Raw genomic sequence first — 27,134 nt, forward strand, 5'->3', positions numbered from 1 at the left:
ATCGATTTTCATTCAAATTGGTGAGTAGTTAGAGAATACCTCAAGGAACAAAGGTGAAATGATGCCAACTTGCGCTTTTATCCCCCTTCTCGGGGGTGGAAATTATTTTAATTAAAATAATATCATAAAACGATAGAGGAACAAATTATAAGTAAAATTTGTTATATAAAGTTTTTAAAAAAACTGGTAAAAACTATTTATGACGATTTCTAGAAAAACTAAAAGTGGAAAAAGTAAAATGGCAAAGTTGTAGTAAAAAGATCCACAACTGTTATATGTTACATTTTTTACATAACCTCAAAATGAATTTGAATATTTAAAAAAACCGATTTTCCAAAAGAACAATTTTCTTCACGAAATTTGGTGAAAATTTAACTTTCTATATGTCAAGCACACTGTAATTTTTAAACGCTTTTATTTAGTTCAATAGTTTGCGTCAAATCTTTAGAAGTTAATTTGACTGCCTTTTCTTCAATGCAAATGAATGAAAATTTGCAGACATATGCATTCGCGGGAACAATACACGAATAGTCAATAAATTTTTTTTTCATGTTTATTAATTGTTTATATAAAAAAAAACGATTTTAATGGAAAACGCTCAAATTCTCTTGTTTTTTACAATGTAAAAACTTGTAACTTTTAGAGATTGTATAGCTAATAGGCTATTGATTATGTACTATAGAAAGGAACTACAACGTTAACGGGGTTTTATTATTTCATATGGTCAATGAATCTCTCTATATGAAAAAACCGCGGAGTGCTACCATTTAAAGGGGTGCGTTTTTGAGAAATGGGTGAATTAGTCCCTGGGCACAGGTTACATTAGGGTTAGTTCTATGCACTTTTGGTACAAACACGTCTACATAAAAATTGTTCCTGGTTAAATTTCCTATCTAAATATAACTTTTTAAAGTCAAAGATATTTTTTTTACAAAAATATATGCAAAAGAAAAAGCACAAAGAAACCCAAAAGATAGAAATTTTGTTTGTTGCCCAATAACTTTTGTCCACGAGGATATAGGTATAGACATTGCTTTACAAAAAAAACAACCTACATATATTCTCTTTAAAATTATGTTTAGTAGAGATCATTAGGATTTACAGTTTTCGAAATATGATTTTTCAAAGTTCGCCACTCACATCAATTTTGGGCAGATTTCCTTGTTCTTTCGCAAATATTGTTCTGTAACTTTTTTCTACGTAACGTTAGGCATATGCAGTGGTACATGTAGGAGGAATAGAAATCAATTACCTTTAAAATGTTCTACTGTATAATGTTGTACGACTTCTTTTAAAGAGGTTATCTTTTTCAAGATTTTATACTTTAAACGAGTTTATATATTTTTTACGATTATTTTTTAAATTTCGCATTATAACTTTTTTTTACATTTAAGTATATATTAGGATATATTAAAAAGAAAGCTTATTTTGTTTACTTTAAAATGGTGTATTACAAAAAATTCTAGGATTATTTTTGAATAAGATATGCTTTTTCATAATGTAATAAGTAGGTACTTGCAACGATTTTTGATTTTAGGATTATTTTTTAAATTTCTCATTATAACTTTTTATGTGATTGTGTGTTATGAGTGAATCTTATTTTTTATAGGTAATACTTTGAATTCACTGGACTCGGCCATGCAAACTTCAAAATATGGATTAATTCCAATATTTACTGTCCAAGCTCCTGTACCACAAGCTTTGCTTGAAAAAATAGCATGTAAATGTACCAAAGGATGTACAAAAAACTGCGGTTGTAGGAAGATAGGAATTAGTTGTTCAATATTCTGCAAAGGGTACATGTGCATGGGTACTAATTGTGGGAACCCTAAGATAACTGAGGTGTCAGAGGAAGATATTGAAGCTAATGCTAACGAAGAGATGGACTTTGATTTTGAAAATTTTTTAAATGTCAACCTTTAAATAATTCTAACTAAAGTGATGTTTTCTAAGACTAATGTTTATGTACTTTTTGTAAAAGAAATAATTTTAAATAATACAGGTAAAAAGATATCAAAGAATCAATCGGTTTCCATTATTTAAATATAGATGATACACCATTTTAAAGAACAGAAAGTAAGCCCTCTTTATTGAGCAATATATAGTATATTTATTTACAAGAAAAAAAAGTTATAATGAAAAATATAAAAAATAATCCTAAAATCAAAAATCGAATAATGTCTTATTCAAAAATAATCCTAGAATTTTTTGTAATACACCATTTTAAAGTAAACAAAATAAGCTTTTTTATTATATAATATAATATATAATATATAATATAATATTATATTATATATACAATATATAATATAATATTATATAATATATAATAATATTATTTTATTTTTGTATTATATTATAAAAAATCGTTAAAAGTATAAAACCTTGAAAAACCATAATCTCTTTAAAAAAAGCCATACAACGTTATACAGTAGACCATTTTAAAGGTAATTGATTACTATTCATATTATGTGTACCATTGTATATACCTAAAGTTACGTAGAAAAAAGTTACAGAACAATATTTGCGAAATAACAAGGAAAATTGCCCAAAGTTGCTATAAGTGGAGAAATTTGAAAAATCTTATTTCGAAAACTATATATCCTAATTACCTCTACTAAACAATATTTTAAAGAAGAAATATGTAGGTTTTTTTTCTGTAAAGCAATGTCTGTACCTATATCCTCGTGGACAAAATTATGGGACAAAAAACAAAATTTCTTTCTTTTGTGTTTCTTTGTGCTTTTTCTTTTGAATACATTTTTGTAAAAAAAAAGTATCATTGACTTTACAAAGTGATATTTAGATAGGAAATTTAACCAGAAACAATTTTATGCAGATATATTTGTACCAAAAGTGCATAGAACTCACCCGAATGTAACCTGTGCCCAGGGACTAATTCACCCATTTCTCAAAAACGCACCCCTTTAAATGGTAGCACTCCGCGGTTTTTGCATATATAGATGTCCGTTGACCATATAAAATAATAAAACCCCGTTAACGTTGTAGTTCCTTTTAGCTATCTTATTTTGAATATAATCAATAGCCTATAATGATATGAACAATACATAATTTAACTTTTTACGTTAATTGTTTACGTTATGCTTCATTAAGAGGAAACAGTAGCGATCAACAGGTAGCCAAAACGCGTTCCAAGATTGCGGCTGTAATTTTTAATATTTTTTCGAGATATTTGGCACACGTATTCGTAATATAATAAAGAATGGCGGTACAGAACCCAATTTGAAAAATATATTAATATGTGGAAATTACTCTGTAATTAAATACAATATTAAAAAAACGAGCCTGTACCGCCATTAAGGAGAACAAAAAAATACACTTTCTTCAAATAAACTGTTTTATCCGATGCCTAGATTTTGTGTCATTTTGGAACTACTAAAATTTTTTATTTCATTAGTAGTTCCAAAATGACACAAAATCTAGGCATCGGATAAAAAAGTTTATTTGAAGAAAGTGTATTTTTTTGTTCTTCTTAATGGCGGTACAGGCTTGTTTTTTTAATATTTTATTTAATTACAGAGTAATTTCCACATATTCATATATTTTTCAAATTGGGCTCTGTACCGCCATTCTTTATTATATCACGAATACGTGTGCCAAATATCTCGAAAAAATATTCAAAATTAGAGCCGCAATCTTGGAAGGCGTTTTGGCTACCTGTTGATCGCTACTGTATCACCTTAATAAACAATAAAATTTCAAATTTTTTGCCGATTCCGACTACTTTTCATGTTAGTATATCATATATACATATTTTAATAAACATGACGATATATTTTAATGTTTGAAAAATGTAAGACTAAAAAGTAAAAAATAAAAAAATATGAAAAAAAAAATTAAGAAACGCTTTTCTTTAGTTACGAGTGACTAAAATTAAAAATATTATAAAAAAATCAACCAAAATGCAAAAAATAAAAAAAAACTGAAAAAATCTAACACATTCGTTAAAGAAAAGCCTGGGGAGAAAACCGTTTATTCGATGAACACGCGTCATGCTTTTCTTTGACGGATGTGTTAGTTTTTTTCAGTTTTTTTATTTTTTGCTTTTTGGTTGATTTTTTATGTTTATAATTTTAGTCACCCGTAGGTAACTAAAGAAAAGCGTTTCTTAAAAAATGTTTTCATATTTTTTTATTTTTATTTGTAACATTTATTTATTTTTACCTAATTTTGATTTAATATCGGAAAAGGCTCTTAACTATGAATCAAAAATTTTCACGTCCATCAGCCTTTTTAAAAATGTCATTGCATTTTTGTTTGTTAAAGTCTGTAATTTCTATTGGTGTAAAATAAAATACTATGGTCAATTTTATCAGAAAATTAAAAAAAACGAACAAGCTTGAATTCTAAAATCGATAAAAACTTTTCAGCACGTTTAAGAAATGTGTCTGATTTAGTCGCAATAAAACCGCATTATCATACTGCTTGTATGCCTACTTTTTATAATTAAAGAATTTAAAAAAATGGGTCGCTCGTGAAAATACTACGAATTGTATTAATTGTTGTTTGTTTGGGTTTATATGACTTCAGACAATAAATCCATTCGCCATTTTATTAATTATAAAATTAATTTATACAGTGCGTCCATAAAGTAACGCATAAATTCATTATTAGCCAAATAAACAACATTATTAGAAATTCCCGAAACAGGTAGATTTTTATTTTTAAATTACGATTTTTTGGCATATATATCATACTAGTGACGTCATCCATCTGGGTATGATGACGCAATGCATTATTTTTTTAAATGAGAATAGAGGTCGTGTGAAAGCTCATTTGAAAGGCTATTTAATTCTCTATTTAGTAATATAAACATTAACATAATTATTTGTACAGGTTGTACAAAAAAAAATTTTAATTAAATTAATTGACACAAGAAGTAGAATGTGTGTAATTTATTTAATTCTAAATACATTTTACTACGGAGAGAAAACAGAAAAAAAAATTATTTGAAAACTAACCACTGATTTTCTCTTAAATGAAATGCTCAAACTCTTCAAACTGCCAAGAGGTAGGTGGGTGGTAGCTTTAACATTGAATTTAAGCGAAAAACAATATTTATTTGTCAAATAAACATTGTTTTCCTCTTTTCTGCCAACAGTAAAACGTATTTTGAATTAAGTATATTGCATACCGTTGCGTTGCGGTCCTCGACACCGTAAGGTACAAGAGGGCGGCTTAAGTAAGTAAGTAAGTATATTGCATATATTCTTCTTTTTGTTTCAATTAATTTAATGAAAAAAACTTTTTTTGGGGACCCGGTATAAATAATTATAAAAATGTTAATATTACTAAATAGAGAATTGAATACCCTTTCAAATGAGCCATCACATGACCCCTATTTTTATTAAGAAACATCATCGATAACGTCATCGCGCCCAGATGGATGACGTCACTAGGATGGATGATATATATGCTCAAAAATCGTGATTTAAAAATAAAAATCGACCTGTTTCTGGAATTTCTAATTCTTCTTCTTCTTTTAGTGCCTATTCGTTTTGAATATTGGGGATCATTCTGGCTATAATGGAATTTCTAATAATGTTGTTTATTTAGCTAATAATGAATTTATGCGTTACTTTATGGACGCACTGTATATTATGACGTATACTGTAATTAGAATTTATTAAATCAACTTTTTTAAATAAAATAAATTGCAGCAGTCACATTTTTTAAATAAAATCTGTTTGAAATCTTATTTAGAAATTTAGAAATTATATTTAGAAATTGAAAAAAAAAACTTTAATTGAAAAATCCTTTATAAAAGGTAAAAAATTTTAAATAAATTTATAAATGTATAAATTTTATATCTTTTATAAAAGATTTTTCAATTAAAATTTTTTTGTGATTGATGGTATTTAGCCAGCTAAACAAAAATTCTTTCCTTGTGGATTTAGAAAATCAACTGTGACTATATTATCAAAACAACTATAAAAACCATAAATTTTGATAATTTGCTCAATATTTTACACAATGATAAAAACATTTCGAATTCGAATTTTTCGTTTTTTGCGTTTTTTTCTTAGAAAATTATCCGTAGTAATGTATATTTTTTTATACCATCAGTAGAGATTTTAAAACCAAAAAGCAGAACGACTTTTTTCAAACAGCTGATATTTTGAGGTGAGAATTTTCAATTGAAAATTATGGTGCTTTTTCTATATTAAATCAAAAAGAGGTGAAAAATATATTAAATTAAACAAGACTGTATGACTTATACACACTTCTAAGTAGGTCAAACAGGTGTATGTTCTCAAAAAAGTTGATAGTGTGTAAAAAAATTTTTATTAATTAGCTAAGTACTTTCAGCACATCACGTGTCATCATGAGAGCTTCGTCCTATAGGTATAAATCCTTCATAGAAGAGTAATTGCCAAACAACACATTAAAATGTATCGATACTGGGACAAGCCACAGATTTGGGGTGTAAAAACCCCTTTAAAATTAATAAAAGCACATCTAAATTCTTTTTTATTTCTAAAAAGACAATACGATTTCGCTAAACCATTGTGACGGTTTGTCACAAGTCACAGTCAAAGTTTTTACCAAATTTCATAAAAAATATGTTGTAAATATAAAAATAAAAAACCAAAATCTGGGTTATTTGATTTTTTCGCATAAATATTGAAAATATATCAAAAGTGTCTAAATAGGAAATTTGTAGATCTTTCATAACCTAACTTTCTCCATGGGAGTTGTATTTTTGCAGAAAGTGATAAACCGTGTTTTACCTTAAAAATCACAATTTTCCAGAACCCGATCTTAGATCACCTGTAAATTATTTTTCCTTTAATTTATGTTATAATATTCCTCCTTCTGCAATGGGTATTCTATCATCATCATTCTTTTGCCTTATCCCTATGCGGGGTCGGCTTCCCTAATTGCCTTTCTCCACACAATTCTATCTTGGGTCATATCAATGTTAATTCCCTTTACCAACATGTCCTGCCTTATCGTCTCCCCCCAGGTCTTCTTTGGTCTTCCTCTCCTACTCCTTCCAGGAATCTGCACTTCAGCTACCCTTCGTATTGGATGATTAACGTCTCGACGTTGAACATGACCAAACCATCTTAACCTATGCTCTCTCATTTTGGCATCAATTGGTGCCACACCTAGACTTCCCCTAATATACTCATTTCTAATTTTATCCTTCTTTGTCACTCCACTCATCCATCTAAGCATTCTCATTTCCGCCACATGCATTCGTTGTTCCTCTTTCTTTTTCACTGCCCAACATTCAGTTCCGTACATCATAGCCGGTCTTATGGCTGTTTTATAGAATTTTCCCTTCAGCTTCATTGGAATTTTTCTGTCACACAACACACCACTCGCTTCTTTCCACTTCATCCATCCAGCCCTAATTCTACTGCATGCATCTCCATCTATTTCTCCATCACTCTGTAATACCGATCCTAGGTACTTAAAACTATTGCTTTTCACAATCATTTCACCATCCAAAGATACCATTTTATTTGTAGTAGCTCCATCTTTAAATGAACATTCCAAATACTCTGTTTTTGTCCTACTAAGTTTTAAACCTTTTTCCTCCAGAGCTTGTCTCCACTGTTCCAGTTTTTGTTCCAAGTCTCTTTCACTATTTCCTACTAACACGACATCATCAGCATACATTAAGCACCATGGAATGTTACGCTGTAGTTTCGCTGTTATCTGGTCCAAAACTAATGAGAATAAATACGGACTAAGCACAGAGCCTTGGTGCAATCCTACTTTCACAAGAAATTTATCAGTCTCTCCCACACCTGTCCTAACAGTAGTCGTTACTCCCTCATACATATCCTTCACAATCTTTACATATTCACCAGGGACTCCTTTCTTATTGAGTGCCCACCACAGAATCTCTCGAGGAACTCTATCATATGCTTTCTCAAGATCAATGAATACCATATGAGCGTTTGTTTCTTTACTCCTGTATTTTTCCATCAACTGCCTTATAATGAAAATTGCATCTGTTGTTGATCTACCCTGCATAAAGCCAAATTGATTCTCGGATATTTCGGTCTCTTCACGTATCCGTCTATCAATTACTCTTTCCCATATTTTCATGGTGTGGCTAAGCAGTTTTATAGCCCTGTAGTTTGTACATTGTTGTATATCTCCCTTGTTTTTGTAAACAGGTACCAGTATACTGCTTCTCCATTCGTCTGGCTTTTGTCCAACTTCCATAATTCTATGCAATGGGTATTCTATAGTACTTTTTATTTGTACTATTTTCAAACCATTTGGCAGTGGTCTATTAAGCCGGCTACTCACGATACTGCGGTGTAATTCTCGAATTAGACTAATTGACAAAAATTTTAATCGTGTGTTACCGTGCATCCAACAAAACCGTTACAATTTGACCACAGAGAGACTAGCCTCTCTGTGATATCATCGACTATTTTGTCGAACGACACCGCAATACCGTAAGTGACCGGCTTTAAAGGGATATTAAATAATCATTCAACAGTAATTTGATGAAATAACGTTATAAGAGGCATATTATGTCAACACAAACTTAAGCCACATATGAACATAATTTGTATTTTAATTAAAAACTAAAGCTTAACTGCAATCAGGAAAGTTCTACAATTCATATTTAACTTCCATGTAAACCTTTAAATGAGATTCTAAACCGACCATGGGCATGTTCCACTGAAGGGTGTCGAAATTCAAACCACTGACAGCTTTACACTGACCGCCAATCATAAACTTTGACAAACTTTCTTATTACTCCCATTATATGAATATCAGTAAATAGTCTCATATTAGCACAAGATGCTGAACATGTAATCGAATGTCGGCAGTTCTGTGCGCTGTTCGTTTCTCGATTATTTGCAAAGTTTGATTATATTTTAAGGATGTGTGCATTATATATGCACACAGCTGATCAGTAAGCCAAACACAGCTGTTTTAGATTGCACAGATCTTGGCTACATAATAGATTCGCTTTGAAACAATAAAGGAAGAATCAATACTTATCAAACATATGAAACTGCAAAAAAGAGATCAAAAAATTATGCAGAAATGCAGTTTTCAATGCAAGCTTGTTAATTAGCTAAGTTAGTTAGTACTACAGAAAATATCCTTAGTCCATATCCTAGTTAGTGACCTTTAACCTTCCGTGACTAACATTAGGTCTGTGAGACGGACTACTTAGAGTTTTTACGATTATATTAAAATTGTCCGTTATGTATCTTCGCCGCCATCAGTAGCTCCCTGATTCACTTGTGTTTTTAGTGTTGAAGTTTGAGTTTTCAGTGTCCAGTGATTATGCAATTATCGGCAAATTTTGTCTCAGAGACCGATGTTGGACGTGACATCGATGAAACGTACTCGATGAAAAAAATATTTATATTAACGAAAGAACGTGCAAACAAGTGCTGCTAATTTAGTAACCCACTTGCCAGAAGCAAAAGGTGAAGCTATGTACAAAAAACAGCAGTGGAAAAATTGAGCTTGTTTTTCACAAATGAGATGTGATGAAACAAATGATTTGTTTTTGTTTTCTTTGGTATTTTGCTAATGTTTAAGAGACTTAATAAATTAAAAATGGTTATCATTCTTGTTTAATTTTACTTCTTCAAGGAGTAAACAAAACCCTACTCTTGAAAGTGTGTCAATGGAAACATTTTTTTATGTCGGTCTCTGAGACGGATGTTAGCTTTAATGTTCAAAAAACCTATGTTAGTTGCGAAAGGTTCAACTGTAAAAGTGTTATTGTGTTTGTGTGTTGTTGGACTAGTGTGAATGGTACAGTGAATCGACGGCTGGAATATAAGAACCTTACGAAAGAGCTTTCACCAGATCTTATTTTACTGAAAGTAACAAAGTTAGCCATTAAATTATATATTTTTTAATGCTTTTATTCTTTTATTCCCACATTAGTTGGTGGTCGTTCGATTTGTAATTTATTACATTGCTTATTACGCTTTAAATGGTAGTAGTAATATCGCCATGCTAATTAACTGTTCATCTTTCTATAATTATCCAGTTTTAATGTTGAGCGCTGTATTTTATTAAAATATACTCTATGTTCTATTATTCGGTATACGAATAGACCTGGATCCTGCGTACCAAAAAAAAGTTGATTAATAGCAAGCTGAAAATGTGTTAATAGCTTAACGGTGTCTATCCGGACAAACTTTGATGTATGGGAACAAGTTTTAATTGTGGAACAGGTTAAAAATTTGGGACGTTAGACTACGAAAACGTTTCATGTATTTTGTCAAACAGAACTTTCAATTGATTTGAGTCATTTCATTAAACTCTCATGCAAAAATCAGACGGGTGCTTATCACCAACTGAACATTTTAATGAGTGGAACACGAAGAACATGTCAAATGACACGAATCATGTTGGTATTAATTTCATATATTGATATTAATTTTATTAATGTGCATGCACCTACAGAAGACAAAGAAGCAGAAGAAAAAGAAAATTTTTATGCCAGATTAGACAAAGAAGTGTCAAATATAAACAATTATGGCGTTAAAATAATTTTAGATTTAAACGCAAAAATAGGAAGAGAGGAATTATATCAGGGAACAATAGGTATACATAGCCTGCACAAAATAAGTAATGACAACGGGCAAAGAATCATAGATTTTGCAACAGACAAAAAAAGGTGATAAGCAGTAAAAAATTTCCACATAAAAATATCTACAAAGAAACATGGGTTTCCCCCGATATGAAAACAAGAAACCAAATCGACCACGTCTCAATAGAAGCAAGACATGCTTCAGACATTCCAGATGTGAGAAGTCACAGAGGGGCAAACAGCAGCTCCGATCACCACCTTGTGCTAATTAAATTTAAACAAAAAATTACCGCCAAGGAAACAGAGAAAGGTGAAAAAAAGATCAAATACGCTTTAGATATATTGGCCTCTAATGAGGAAAAGAGAGCAAGATATGAAACGAAAATAGAGAACATAATTGAACAATGTAATCTAGTAAATGAAAATCAGGTCAGAAATATCGAAGATAAATGGAGGGTTTTAAAAGAAGCAGTGATAACAGCTGCAAAAGAAGTAGTGGGGGGAAGCAAAGAACCTAGCCAAAAAAGATGGTATGACAAAGATTGCCAGAGACTAATGGAACAAAAAAACCAAGCTAGACTTAAAATGCTGAACAACAGTACGGAAGAAACCAAAGAGGAATACACTACAAGAAGACGACAATTAAAAAAACATCTAAGATTTAAAAAGAGGAAACACAATAAAAAAAGATTGAAAGGCTAGAAGAACATGAACAAAAACATGAAATAAAACTATTCTATAAAAAAATAAATCTTGAAAAAAAGGTTTCCAACCAAGAACAAAATTATGCAAAGACAAAAATGGGGACTTAATAGCAGACGAAAAAGGAGTGCTAAAACGGTGGAGAGAACATTTTAAAGAACTGTTGAATAAACAAAATCAAAGTTACGAAATAAAAGAGCTAAGATTAGTAGGAGAGGCTGAAGTAGACCAATATGCATTAACAGAAGCAGAAATAAAAGACACAATAAAAAAAATTAAAAATAACAAGGCCCCAGGACGCGATATAATAACTGTAGAAATGTTAAAATACGGAGGACATAGAATACAGAGTGAAATATCAAAGTTAATACTAGAAATATGGACCACAGAAATAATGCCGGAACAATCGAAAATTGCAGTGATATGCCATGTACATAAGAAGGGAGATAAGTTAGATTGCAATAATCACCGGGGAATATCACTACTAAACGTGGGATACAAAATATTTAGCAAAATATTGGAAGGAAGACTAAATTTAATAATATAATGGAACAAACAAGAAGGGATTATCAAGGAGGATTCAGGAAAGGCAGGTCAACTATAGACCAAATATTTACAGTAAGGCAAACGCTGGAAAAATTCTACGAGCGGAATACCGAAGTACATCATCTATATGTAGATTTCAAACAAGCGTATGGCTCAATAATTAGAAAGGAATTATATAGCGCAATGCAAGATTTAAATGTGCCAAAAAAACTAATCAGATTAGTAAAACTATGCCTAACCAACACCAAAGCAAAAGTAAGGATCCAAAATGAACTGTCCGATGAATTTAACATTAATGAAGGTCTAACACAAGGGGATGCACTGTCAACACTTTTTAACCTTGCGTTGAAACAAGTAATCAGGAAAACTCCTATAGATAGGGATGGTACAATATTTACAAAGCTCACTCAGGTCGTTGCCTACGCAGATGATATAGACACAATCAGCTGGACATTAAAAGACCTAGAAAAAATTTATACATATTTTAAAGAAGCGGCACAGACTATGGGTCTAGAAGTTAATGTCTCAAAGACAAAGTACATGATAACAACTCGGGAAAAAGTACAAACGAAAGGCAACATATCTCTGAGCGGGCAAATATTTGAAAGAGTAGGCCGTTTCAAATATTTAGGATCAACAATAACAGAAGGAAATAAAAACAGTGATGAGGTAACAGCAAGAATTTCACTTGGGAACAAATGCTTCTACAGCCTACAGAATATCATAAAGTCAAAATCAGTATCTATTAATTCAAAAGTAAAAATATACACAACAGTAGTGAGACCTGTAGTAATGTATGCATCAGAAACATGGACCTTCACTATTTAACAAGAGGAACAACTTCTTAGATGGGAAAGAAAAATCTTAAGGAAAATATATGGACCTATACAGGAGAATGGAGAATGGCGTATAAAAATGAACCACGAAATTAATAGAATGTTTAACAGACCGACTATCATAAAAGGAATATGAAGTAAACGACTGGGTTGGTTAAGACACGTAGAAAGGATGGCTGATAAGAGAAATACAAAAAGAGTACTTAGAAAAGAATTAAATGGGAAGAGACCGAGAGGTAGGCCTAGAAAAAGATGTATTGATGGTATTAATCAGGATTTGAAAGACCCAGGAATACGAGAATGGGAAAAAAGCAAAGGAAAGAAAAATATGGGCAGCTATAGTCAAACAAGCAAAACACACATAACTCCGAAAAGACCTCCTCAAAAAAGAAACAAGAAAGTAATATTTTAGATAAATATCGTTTAGAACTTTTGAGGAGTTATGCGTGTGGCTGGCCTCCACACCGTGTAAAACTTTAGAGCCTAGAAATCCCAGGGGGCGACCATGGCCCTCCATGGGCTGTCAGCGGTCACCGATGATGATGATGATGTTGTTGAGTAGTAGCAGTCTGATTTTTGCATGACAGTTTAATGAAAGGGTAACAGATCAATTGGATGTTCTGTCCGACAAAATACATGGGACGTTTTCGTAATCTGACGGTCCAAATTTTTAAACTGTTACACAATTAAAACTTCCCCTGTTCCAATATTCCCGTGCATCAAAGTTTGTCCGACTAGACACCGTTAAGCTATTAACAAATTTTCAGCTTGCTATTAATCAACTTTTTTGGTACGTGGGATCCAGGCCTAGAAGTTCATGATAAATTCCTTATTCCAAAACAGTCTATGCAAGTCAAAATACCTCATAGAGGTCCTTCTGCAATGACAGCTGTTATATAAAATTGTGCAATGCCACAAAGACTGGCAACGCTCGATTGTAAACAAACGGTCGTGAATGCAAAGTAAGTTGGTCCCTTTTCATTTTAAAAGTTACACTGGTGAATGTAGGAACATATTCAGTTTTGATTTCCCTCAGGTTTTCATGGATATTGTATATACCTTCTATGAGCACAAGGAACCGTTGTATTGTTTTTGGTTTCTGGAAACGTTAGCGCTTCATACAAAAGATCGACTTCACGGTCGATATTGGTTGTGCTGAGTTGAAATAAACGTCAGTAGATGCACCGGTTGTCAAAATTCATAGTAACGGGAATAAGTGTTTGAGAAAGGCAATGTTGAATGCTCATATATTTGCTATATAAGTAGTTTTTATTAATTTAAATGGGATATTTCCCGGAAGTTTACTATATCCAATTACGACAGGAGTTTTTACTTCGATGTTAAAGTCTTTTTATAAATAGTTTTATTATTTATACAGTGAGCACGTAAAGGTTGGAATAAATTCGTTTTCTCGAGAATGGACGATTTTGAAAAAAAGTCCCGAGACAGGTCGATTTTTATTTTTAAATTACGACTTTTTGGCATCTATAGCATACTAGTGACGTCACCCATTTGGGCGTGATGACGTCAACGATGATTTTTTTAATGAGAATAGAGGTCATGTGATAGCTCATTTGAAAGGTAATTCAATTCTCTATGCAGTAATATAAACATTAACATAATTATTTACACAGGGGGTCGAAGAAAAATTTTTTGAATTAAATTTATTGTCATAAATAGAAGAATCTGCGCAATTTATTTAATTCAAAATACATTTTACTGCTGTCAAAAATCAGAAAAAATGTTTATTTGAAAAATAATCATTGTTCTTCGCTTAAATTAATGTTCAAACTTTCAAAAAGCAGATGGGTGGCTGCTTTAATATTGAATTTAAGCAAAAGACAATATTTATTTGTCAAACAAACATTTTTTCCTCTTTTCTGATAGCAGTAAAATGTATTTTGAACTAAATAAATTACACAGATTCTTCTTTTTATATTAATAAATTTAATTAAAAAAAAATTTTTTTTGGACACCCTGTATAAATAATTATGTTAATGTTTATATTACTAAATAGAGAATTGAATTACCTTTCAAATGAGCTATCACACGACCCCTATTCTCGTTTAAAAAAATCATCGATGACGCCATCACGCCCAAATGGGTGACGTCACTAATATGATATACATGCCAAAAAGTCGCAATTTAAAAATAAAAATTGACCTGTTTTGGGATTTTTTTTTCAAAATCGTCCATTTTCGAGAAAATGAATTTATTCCAACCTTTACGTGCTCACTGTATAAAGAAACATAATGTGGATAAGTAAACATTAATTGTAGTCCAAATAATGAAGCTTAAAATAGGACAAAACCTTGCAATTTTTACAGAATGGATGGATTTGCTTGAAATTTTAAGAATGAATAGTGGATAGTCCAAGGATCAAAATTTATATGAGGCCGAAAGGCGCTTTTACCATGGGGGTGGTTGCCACCCCATCTCCTTGGTAGAAATTTTGTATTTTATTTTGACCACAAAAGTTAATGAAAACATTCATTCTAAGCAAAAAACGTTCTATACATTTTTTGATAAAATTAATAGTTTTCGATTTATTCGCTATAGAAAGTGTTGGTTTTATATCGAAAAAATCAATGTTTTTAATCAGTTTTCTGCTAATAACTCACACAGTTTTCGTTTTATCAAAACAACTTTCTTAACAAAAATGTACCTTTTGAGAAAATAAACAAAACCGCTTTCTTTAATTTTCTTTGAGACCAATAGTAATCGAGCTATACTTTTTTATATGTTAGCTCTTCCTTGTCAAATGCTAAATATTGTAGTTTCAAAGTCAAAAGATGGCAAAACTATGCATTTTTCGAGGATAACTTGTTCAAAGTAATTGAAAGTATTTAAAAATATCTATCTCCAGAAATAAAAAGAATAGTCTCTAACTTAAAAAGTAAGTGACTTATAATAAAAAAAATATCAGCCCCTATTTTTTCATCGAAAAAGTGATCGGAAACTTCCCCCTACTCACCACCCTAATTAAAATTAGTCGTGGACCTTATTTGGTTTTCTTTGTTTATGTATCGGTTTTAGAGGTTTGACAGGCTTAGAATGATTAGTTTAAAAAAAATGGAGTTAAAAGCGAATAACGAATTTTGTAATTTGGTATTTTCTTCAGAATAGAAAGATTATCATCAGAGATACGAAAAAATATTTAAATATAAAATTGTAGCTTGTTTAATTCCCAAGAACTTGGTTTGCAAAAATTTTTTCTACCGCAAAATTTGAGTGAGCTATTGACAATTAAATCTTGTAATAACATGCAATAACCACCTTTACCAACTATTTCAAAGTCACCTATTTTTGCGAGTGAGGATTTTAAAAGGATTTAATATTAATAGCCTTATAGATCTTGTAAAAACATACAAAATTTTTTTTACCAAACTTTCTAGAATAAAAAATAAAAGGTTACGGTTAAAAAATCAATATTTTTTTTGAAAACAAAAGGGGAAATCCAATTGGAAGCATAATTGTAAGTTAGCGGTGTTTTTAGTCATTTGTCTTATTCATTCTTCTTTATTTATGTATTATTAATAGATTGCAGAAGTTTGACTGGCTTAGAATGATTAGTTTTTAAAAAACTTGAGTCAATAGCGAATAACGAATTTTTGTAGTTTGGTAAAAAATGACATTTTCTTCAGAATAGAAAGATTAGGATCAGAGATACGAAAAAATGTTTAAATATGAAATTATAGGTTATTTAGTTATTTAATTCCCAATAACTTGGTTTGAAAAAAATTTTTCTACGGCAAAAATTGAGTGAATTGTAAATGAGTGAATTTTGAAAAACATTGATTTTTCGATATAAAACTAACCTTTTCGCTAGCGAATAAATCAAAAACTATTAATTTTATTTGCTTAAAATGAATATTTTTATCAACTTTTGCGGTCAAAATATAATAAAAAATTTCCACCCTCGAGATGGGGTGGCAACCACCCCCATGGTAAAAGCGCCTTTGGGCATCATATAGATTTTGATCATTGGACTATCCACTACTTATTCTTAAATTTTGAAGCAAATCGATCCATTCTGTAAAAATTGCGAGGTGAATCGGTTCCTGGACTATTGAAGTCATGTTCTCTTTTAATAAGCGTTCCCATTGATTGTTTTTGGTTATTCTAATAAGCTTATGCGTCTCATTGCGAATTCTCGTATAGTTTTCGTATGAATATGGTGTCTTATTTTAATTATTCATTAAAATTATTCATTTAATTCTGGATATCCTTTTTTCTTTTTCTTGGATTTTTCCTTTGCAAGGTTCATAATAATCTGCTATTCGGTTACTTTTTATTCTTTTGTTAGTCTTCTTTCTTATAAATCTTTTTCTTCGCGTGCCATATCAGAATTATCCAACGTTGGCGATCACCATGAGTTGTCCTGCATCGAGTCGTCGGTTTCGTTCATAGCCATCAAAGTAGATGGCACTTTTGTAGCTATTCACTTAAAGTTTAAAGTTCCAAGACACAATCGTGGGGCTTTCTGTCAAAGTACAACTCAATTAAAGAACTAGACTTCGCAGACAGTAGGATGGGCTTAGACTCTGTAACTTGCTGATCATAACGGGGCAATAGGATGCTAACAATAGCCACATCTCCAGATGTATTGAAGAGCGTGTCATTTGGAACCCGTCCAGATGATAAGGGGTGATATCTGAAGATGTTACTTGGGTCTATTAGTATGAAAAATGGGCTGTGCCCATGTGCGATTAAGAATCTCGCCGTAGCGAACTCGGCTGGTTCTATGTTTGATTCTCTCACACAGATTTTGGGAACTTCTTCTTCTTCTTTTTTTTCTCGAAGGTCCAGCTGGAAATCCAGCACTTGCAAGGATTACTTTTTCCAAGGGTTAGGGAGTGGATGATAGGCAATTAAACACAATGTTTATAACACAATAAAAAATAGGTATATTGAAGGGTTAAATTAATAGACGAATAAATGAGAGAGAGCAGATTGATATTATATGTTTAAATTATAAGTTTGTGAGACAGTTTATACCGCGTAGAGTTTACCTTGGTAGAACAGAAACCGTGTACACGTAATGGAAACACCGCGAACTTGATGATAGGAGGATAAATAAAATGTACATATTATCGTTGTACTATCAGTTGATAAAGCTAATATTGTTTTACTATTTCGCACTATCACTTACAGCCTAGTTTCTAAGGCCACAGATACTAATTATTTTATTAGATTTGAGGTGAAAACAGACTTAAAAATATATTATCTGGAGCTCTTAAAATGCGGTGTGCACTTGGCAATGATTGAAAACAGACTCGTTTTTAGGCAACTTATAGTTTAGTTGCTGCAATGTTGAAGGGAAAATAGTTGGCGGGTAAGGAGAAAACTGGTTTAATGGGACAGGCACAAAGTTGTAATATGTTCAGATATTGAAAATATTCGTACACTGTATAAATTTATGGGAAATTTATATAGCCCAGAATTTAAAATCAGACACGTTCACTGCCTGGTGTGTAAAATTTTAATAGAAACTCGGGTGCCAACTACTTAAAAACATCGTTGTCCACAAACCTGTAGACCACGTAAATATGTTATACGTAAGCTATCTCATAAAAAATGGAAGAAAATTCTGCTCTGACTTTTTTCGATACATTCCTTAATCACATGTTTAGACTTTTTACTTTTTTATAAATCGCGCTCTTCACTTTTTTTCACTCCATTGTACAAATAACCCTAACCTGTTTAATCCCGTTTTTACTAGCCAATGAGTTGTGCCACCCTGTGTAATTGAACATATCCACAGATTTAGAAATGATTGATTCTGGCGATGAAATTGCAAAGGCACCGGTCATGAAAAAAACCTGTTTGTAAAAAATTAATTGGGAAATTGCGAATCCATGTGTGAAAACGGCTAGGTTTGTTAAAAATGCGCAAAATTCCTAACAGGATAATGCCGGACGAAGATTAACACTTCTGGAATTTAATTCCCTTTGCTATAATGAAATTAAAACACAGCTCGAGCACTCAGTCGTAACTAAATTCATAAATATTTATGCATTTAAGCTTTTATATTCTTTTCTGGGCTTTTGGGTCTTTTGAGTTCAAAGTAAACATTTTTTAACATTAGCCTTTGATCTAAGAGCTTCACTGAGTTGCAGGCTATAAAACACGTTGTATCACTAAATATATATAATATATATCATAGTATATTATGGGTAAAGTTAGGTTAACGGGTAATTCTAGGACACCCGGGTAAAGTCCGAAGTAATTGCCAGGTTTTAGTAACATAAATGCAAATGTAAAGCTGCTGGAAATATTTGTAACTTCAAATGCCACAGCAGCTTGTCTTGCTTTAACAAATGAATCATATTTTTGCAGTATTAGGGGAGTGCATTTAGATTTTCACTTCGAAAAAAATCAAACAAGATAAAACTTTTTGTAATTTCATTAAGAAATGTTTAATAAACAACATATCAAAAAGTTCTACTCGAGAAGTGGGTGCTTCATTTTTTATTAAACAAATGAACAGCGAAGTTAGATATTTTTTTAAATAACTTCGAAAATATAATTTTTAGAAAAAAACTGACTTGACCATTGAAAAATTCAGAAAATTTTACAAAAAAAACCTTATATAAAGATTTTTCTAAAATTAAATCTCTGGCTTCTGTAATTTTTTATTTATAACGCTAAAGTCACCCTTCTCACACACATTGGCGCACTGTAAGCTAGCGTTGGAAGAAGTGCACGGTTGAGTTTTTTAAATGTAATTCTGTAACTAATAGATCAAAAGAAATTTTACAAATTGGACATGAAAGAAGATGAAATAATCTATCTTATGGTTGCAATAAAAAGAAATAAAATGTATGGACATAAGTACGGTGTGGGCGGAAACTGAGCCTTACATGAATTTTGTTTGAAATGATTTAAAAATGTGTAACTAATACAATTTTACTTATAAAACTCTCAAATTTGCACAACTTACCTCTCAATCAACTTACTAAACGATGTTTCATTTAAAAAAAATCTCAAAAATTTAATTCAAATAATACGATGTCTCAAAAAATGTAATTTTTGAAAACTTCGTAGTTTTACAGAATTCCCACCATTTTAAGACGGTATTACTCAAGTTTGAATAAATCTAATACAATTTTTTTGCTATTTTTTTAAATCTTGGGATGTAATTTTTAAAAAACACTGAATTATTTTAGTTTAGTAATGAAATAAAGAATTTCTTTTTGAGAAAACTAAGAAAGATAACAAAAATGTCATACAAAAACCGAAAATTACCAGCTGAAAAAATGTATATACAGAGTGATCAAAACTTTTTTCTGTAAAACTTACCTAAAATACATTTATTAATAAGCTTCAACAATAATAAGTGTTCAATAAAAAAAATTTTTTTTAGCTCTTATACAGTATGTCTGCGAAAATTGGAACGTATTGATAACTTTTTTAATATCAGTTTTACGAAAAAAAGTTGTTCTTTATAAAATACTCTGCATCGTATATAACATAAGATGCAACCATCAAATATCAAATTTTGTTAATTTTGTACGAGGTATGTCAAAAAATATGAATTTCACTCAAGAGTAAAGTACCTTTATATTTCACAATATCGAAAATTTTTATAAAGAAAAATTGTTTGGAATTAAAAACTATGTTCCAATATGTAATTATATCCTTCTAATCGAAAATTTGTTTTTTTTTAAATATTCTTTCTAATACATTTTAATTTTTAATATAATTTTGAAAATTATTTGTTTATCTTTTTTTTTAAGAATGAAATTCCATATTTGTTTGATTGGATTCTACTTGTTTTTCATTTAAATATCCGCCATTTTGGATCCGTCATTTTGAAATTTAAATTTGTAATCTTTAATTCAGATTCAACAACCTGTTAAAAATAAAGACATACATGTTTTAGAAAAATGTTCTTTTTTATGTTCTTTTTAGAAAATCCGCATTTTGGATCCGCCATTTTATAGTTTATAATGTTAACATTTAAGTTAGGTTTATCAAAGCTCTCAAAAATAAATATAATATGTAGAAATAAATACATTTTGTAAAGAAATTATGATTTTACAACTATTTTTTAAGTTATCCGCCATTTTGGATCTGCCATTTTATAATTTAAATTATCAAAATTTGATTCAGGTTTAGCAACCTCTCAAAAATATCCACATATATGTAAACAAACACGTTTTATAAAAAAAATTCGGATTTTACAACTACTTTTTAAGGATTTTTAGGAAAAATCCGCCATTTTGAATCCGCCATTTTGAATTTGCAAATTGTAATGTCAGATTCGGGTTCAGCATAATCAAAACTAAAATAAAAACATTTTTTATCAAAATTAAATGTTGAATTCACCCATATTCTTAACATTATTTATACAAAACAATTGTTATTGTTTAAACAATTAATAAACAATTAGCGGCGAAATTTGTGAGTAGAACTTTTTACTTTAACATATTTATAAACTAACAAAAAAAGTTTTAGAAAAATATAACCTTGTTTGATTTTTTCCGAAACATTGTATCTTTTCGTTCTAATTGCACTCCCCTATATTTATAGTTTTACTTTCTTTACTTTTGTAAAATGCGTTTTTTCTTAAATTAAGATATCTTTCAAACAGTTACGGCCTTGTCATTACTTCTTCTTCATGTACCATGTCCGTTCAGAACGTTCGTCACCATCATAGCTATCTTAATATTTACTTAGAAAGTTGAAAATGTCTGAAGACGTTGTCGACTTAAAGATTTCACGAATTACTTTATTATTCCTTTGTCTAGACATATGCAAATTTAAGGAACAATAATAGTACGGGATCCGAATAGGAGGTATAAATGTACCCACCTGCTTGCGGGATGAAACATTTTTTTTATTAAATTTCATACATAGACAAACACGACCGGCATAGGTTGCCAATCAAAATCGTGTCATAGCTATACTTAAGGGGTGCCGTAGGGGTTGAAATCAAAATATTTTTGTGAATTTCTTTTGAAAGTATGACAGAATAATTTTATTTTTAAATTAAATAAGCGTATTAAGTATAATTCAAAGAATATTAAAAAAAAAATTTAAGAAAAAATATTGAAAAATAATCCAACAATGGCAAATTTTTAAAAACACCTCAAAAAAACAATGAATTTTGCGGTGGACATCAGAATTTATCATTGGATCATGGTAGAAAATAAATTCAAAAAGTATAAGTATAATTCAAAGAATATTCAAAAAAAAATTTAAGAAAAAATATTGAAAAATAATCCAACAATGGCAAATTTTTAAAAACACCTCAAAAAAACAATGAATTTTGCGGTGGACATCAGAATTTATCATTGGATCATGGTAGACAATAAATTCAAAAAGATTTTATTAGCTTATGAGTTTCTCGAGGTAACGCTGTCAAGATTCTTTTTGTTTTAATGGTCTTTGACTTTTTAGTATTACTCAGAATCAAAACAACGAAATTTTTTACAAAAAAAAATGGGGAAAATCAACATACTTATTATTGTTAAACAAAATATAAGCATAAAACAAAAAATATCTCGACGATGTTACCTCAAGGAATGTCTAAAGAAAATATGTTCAATATTCCAGGTGAATTGGTCAAGTAGTTTTTGAGTTACATTGTATATCGGCTCTGTAAAAAAACAGTTTTGAGAAAAACGATTTTAAAGTATTGTCAAATTTTATTTTCAATTTTTTTTGTCTGTCAAATCGTAAAGTGATGCACGCCGGAATATGTTTTTGAATCGCGGGGTGATTTACAAAAGAAAATGAGAACAGCTTTCGACCGTTTCTCACTACGCTCAAGCGCGCTGGCGCGAAGATACTGCAAAGTGAGTGGAAGGTAGAGAGATATAGAGAACTGTCAAAACATTAGAATGTGACTTTTCATTATTGCCGTGTTTATAATAAACATAGCAATAATGAAAAGTCACATTCTAATATTTTGACAGTTCTCTTACGTCAAAAATTTTGACCTACGTAATAACGTTTTTGTAGTAAAAATACTATACTGTTGAATATCCCTATCTTAGATTCGCTTTGCAGCAGGTTCGCGTCAGCACGCTTGAACGTAATGAACAACGGTCAACAGCTGTTCTCATTTTCTTAGTTTCTCTGTTTCAAGTGAGGAAAACTTGTTGTACACTATATTATTTTGTATGGAAATGACAAGCCACAAGACAATTATTTATTTTTCCCCTAATGGTTGCATCGACTTTGCAAGACAACTTTGAGCAACTTTTTAATGAAAATCAGCCATATTGTATATAACTCAATATGTTCCTTCAAAAGACACGTTCGGTAAGCTTTACTTTTTTTTTGTGTTCAATAATGTTTTCTATGCCAACAAATATTGCTACGGATAGAGCCAAAATCCTTAAGGTTATTGAATCGGTTTATCGCGAAATGTATGAGAGTTCCAACACTACACGAAGTTAAAAAGACACTTTCAGAAAGGAAAAATAATAAATCCCTTAGCGATGATGGAGTAGTGATCGAGGCAATCGAATAAGGTGGAAACAAAATTATTCAGGCTTTAGCCAAACTTTTCACCGAACCGATTTACCAAGGAAAAACCCTTTCTCAGTGGAACAAGTGGAACAATGCAGTCATTGTTTTATTACTCAAGAAAGTAACAGATCTAAAAAACTACCGTCCTATCAGTTTGCTATCACACATATATCAACTTTTAATATAAATTATCAAAAAAAGACTGGATGGTAAGTTAGACTTCTATCAGCCTAGAAAACAAGCTAGATTTAGATCGATCCGTATACTACGAAAAAACATTCGATACCATAAGCCAGCAAAAAATGTTAAAAGCAGTGACAGAATGCAGAATAAATCATCGTTATACTAACATGATGAAATATACACCAAAAGGCAACGGCTAGCATAAGACTATCCGAACAACAAACAAATAAATTCTAAATACAGCGAGAAGTACGGCAAGGAGACACAATTCCACCAAAGTTATTCACAACCCTTTTAGAACACACCTTTAAGAAGGCAGATCTGAAAAAATATGGTATCAACATAAATGGAGAGAAGCTCAGTAATTTGAGATTCGCAGGTGACATCGTTCTTAGAGCCGATCGTATAGATGATGCAATAATAATTATTAAGCTAAATATTAACATCAACAAGACGCAAATAATGACTTATCTGGTGCTAAATCATAATATTTTTGTTAATGGAATGGATATTGAACATTATGCATTTTATAAGTACTTGGGACATGAAATTCGGTTGGTAAGAGATGACCAGACGTGCGAGCTCCCACATCGCATAGGATTAGCCTGGGCAGCGTTTGGTAAACTGAACTATGTATTTACATCGGACTTACCCATATGCCTGAAAAGGAAAATCTTTGACCAGTGTGTGTTGCCTATACTCACTTATGGATCGGACACATTAACGCTCACAAAAAAGGTAGTGAACAAGTTTTACATAAGTCAGAGGGCTATTTAGCGCCAAATGTAGGGTATTTCCCTGAGTGATCGAATCCCAAACGAAAAAATACGTCGTAGAACAAAAACAACAGACGATGTCGAAAAAATCGCGTCGCTGAAGTGGAATTGGGCAGGATACGCCGCCAGATTGTCAACAACTGATAGACAAAACGCATTGTCGAGTGGAGGCCACGAGAACCGGATGGATCGAATATCTGAAGCATATTATCGGTAATTGGATGCAAGCCGCACAAAACAGAGGTATATGGGAAGAGCTGAGGGAGACCTCTGTTCAGCTAATGTAAGAATATTTTGTTTCAACAAAGTTCAATTTAAGCTTCATATCTCACTTCAATTAGGATTTTTTTTGTTGGCTCTTTATTGTAAATATTCGTACAATAGATTCGTTACATGTCCACCCTGTATAATCGCTTGCAAACGACATAGCAACATAAAGTATAAAGTCGCCTATTAACAACTCTAATCAAACAAATGACGTAGCTGAATTGCCGCACGATCAATCGTATGTAATCTACGGTCCATCATCATCAACACTAAACCTACTCAAAAATGTCACGTGCGAATGACAGCGACTCAATCAGACCATTGTTTGTCTACCAGTTGTAGTTTGTTTGCAAAAACAGTTTGCATGACTTGTTTGTCCGTTTCTATATACACGAATTAGAGGAATCGAAATATCGTGACTAGTTTGATATTAACAACCTACATAATTGTTTATGAATTTTTTGCCTGTTCGATTTTATATATTAGAAACCTAAATTATGTACCTTAAGATACCGTTCTCTACAAAACTGTTTTCAGTATCTACAATTTTTTAAGACAGATGCCACTCGTAACTTTAAGCAATTTTTCCGTCGACCGTCCATTTATGATCAATTTTAACACCCTCAAAGTCATTGATTAATGACCCCTATTAATGAATGATTTTGTATTAATGAACGATTTCATTATAGGCAACACAACATACATTGCTTGCATAAATTAATTAAACGCTCTGTGATTGGCAGTGGCCTGTGGTGTAGGCAACCAATCATATACCTATTTATATTCCCACTAAAAAATTTAAAATAGTAGCCGCTGTTAGTACTCTCTGTCATTGTATGTCATTATTTACTTTATTGTTTAAAATTCTGTGTATTTGAAAAATCAAAAGATGCATATTGACGAAGAGTTTAATTTAACTCCACCAAAAGTGGCAGAAACTGCAAATAAAATACCTTTAAGTTTACTGCCTAAAAAAAGCAGAGTGTTGTACGAAAAAACATACGCTGAATTTATTGCATGGTGTGACGAGAGAAAAATAATACGATATTCAGAATCTGTATTGTTATTTTTCAAACATTGCCGAAAAAGGACTAATATCAAGTTTGTGGCCCAAATATTCGATGCTAAAATCAACCTTAAGTTTAAAATCAAACATTGATATACCTAAATATAATAAGTTAATTATGTTTATCGAGAAAAAAAGAACAGGTTATGCACCAAAGAAATCAAAAACACTTGAAAAAGAATAAGTCTAGAAATTCATCTCTGATGCTCCTAACGACGTGTTTCTAATGATAAAGGTAAACCAGTAAATTAAGTTTATATATTTAATACTCGTATTTCATAACATTTCATTTTGTAGGTTGCATTGATTTTCGGAGTGGCTGGTGCGTTAAGAAATGACGAACTATTGAAATTAGAAACAAATAACGTTCAAGACTTGGGGTCAAAGTTCCTTGTCACAATAAAAGCATCAAAAACACACACAAATAGAATATTTACCATAGTAGATAACGAAGCAGATACCATTCTCAATGCGATCAAAAACTATATTTCTTTAAGACCGGCACACACACCACATAAACGATTTTTCATTTTTTTATAAAAATTACAAATGTTCCACACAGCCAGTTGGCATAAATACGTTTTCCAAAATTCCTTCCGTTATTGCTAAATTCTTGAAATTAGAGCACCTGCATCTCTACACTGGGCATTGTTTTAGACGTTCCTCTGCCTAAATACTGTGTGACAGTGGTGCAGACTTTTCAGCTATTAAAAGCCTAGGAGGCTGGAAATCGACTGCTGTAGCAGAAGTTTATATAGATAATTCTATGCAGAATAAACTTAAGACGGCTGAAAAACTCTTGGGACAAAATACCACTAAACCTTGTCAAAGTACTTTCTTCAGCACCACCGCTTCTTCTTCTATCACAGAATTTACGGAGGTCCAAGAAGACTTAAATATAAACTTATCAAAATGCTATACAACTGATAATCATTTATCAATACCTTCCTTTAATTTCAGTAATTGTACTATTTCGAATATTAATGTTAACAATAATAAAACTACCACTAAGGAAAATTAAACTTTGAATAAAGTTAATGAAAGCTGAAAAATTTGTTTTTTATCGTTAAGTAAATAAAAATTTAAACTAAGATATCTTTATTTCTGAAAGTACGGTCGACGGAAAAGTTTTGTAACGAACTCGTGAATTAAAATGACGATTAACAATCTTGAACATTAACGCGCTTGCGTCGCTCACGCGTTAAAATATCTCAATTGTTGATCGCCCTTATTAATACCTTTGTTGGTTAAATAACTATTAACAGGCACATATTTTTTGTATATTAATTTGTCCCCAGAAATGGAATAATATCCTTCACTTTCGCTACATTTTTGTGCATAAGTTTAACTTGGGCTTTGTTTCACCCCTAGTCGATGTATGCCTGGAACTTTCAGAGAAAATAAAACAAGCAACCGATCCTTGGCAGCCGCCTCTTTAAAATATCTAAGCTATACAAAAGAAAGAAAAAGCTTTTTAGCATTACTAAAAATAGAAGAAAAGGGAACTCTTACGTTCTCATTAGATTGCCAGAAAAATTTGCCCAGTCCCAAAATTCTAGAGTAGGAGACTTAGTGTCGATATCAACTTCACCTCTTCAATTTCTCCGTTATTTTTAGTAGTTCTCAGTGGTTTAGCTACGTATAGGCTGAAGGAACATATCCAAAAGGTTCAAATGAGGTTCAAAATGGTTCTGCTTCTCTCCATCCAATATTTCTTT

At 31.2% G+C, this 27,134-nt stretch overlaps 1 protein-coding gene and 1 long non-coding RNA gene across 2 annotated transcripts in view; both read left to right on the plus strand.

The window, feature by feature from the left end:
- The window catches only part of LOC114333378 (complexin), a 283,657-nt gene that overhangs the window by 12,440 nt on the left and 244,083 nt on the right, over window positions 1-27,134 (plus strand). The gene's annotated exons all lie outside the window — the stretch shown is intronic.
- Window positions 25,146-26,468, plus strand: LOC114333532 (uncharacterized). Its single transcript, XR_003652970.2, has 2 exons — window positions 25,146-25,651; window positions 25,714-26,468. It is a non-coding gene; the product is annotated as an uncharacterized LOC114333532 (long non-coding RNA).

Source organism: Diabrotica virgifera, chromosome 5 (genome assembly GCF_917563875.1).
Source record: "Diabrotica virgifera virgifera chromosome 5, PGI_DIABVI_V3a".
Taxonomy (NCBI): domain Eukaryota; kingdom Metazoa; phylum Arthropoda; class Insecta; order Coleoptera; family Chrysomelidae; genus Diabrotica; species Diabrotica virgifera.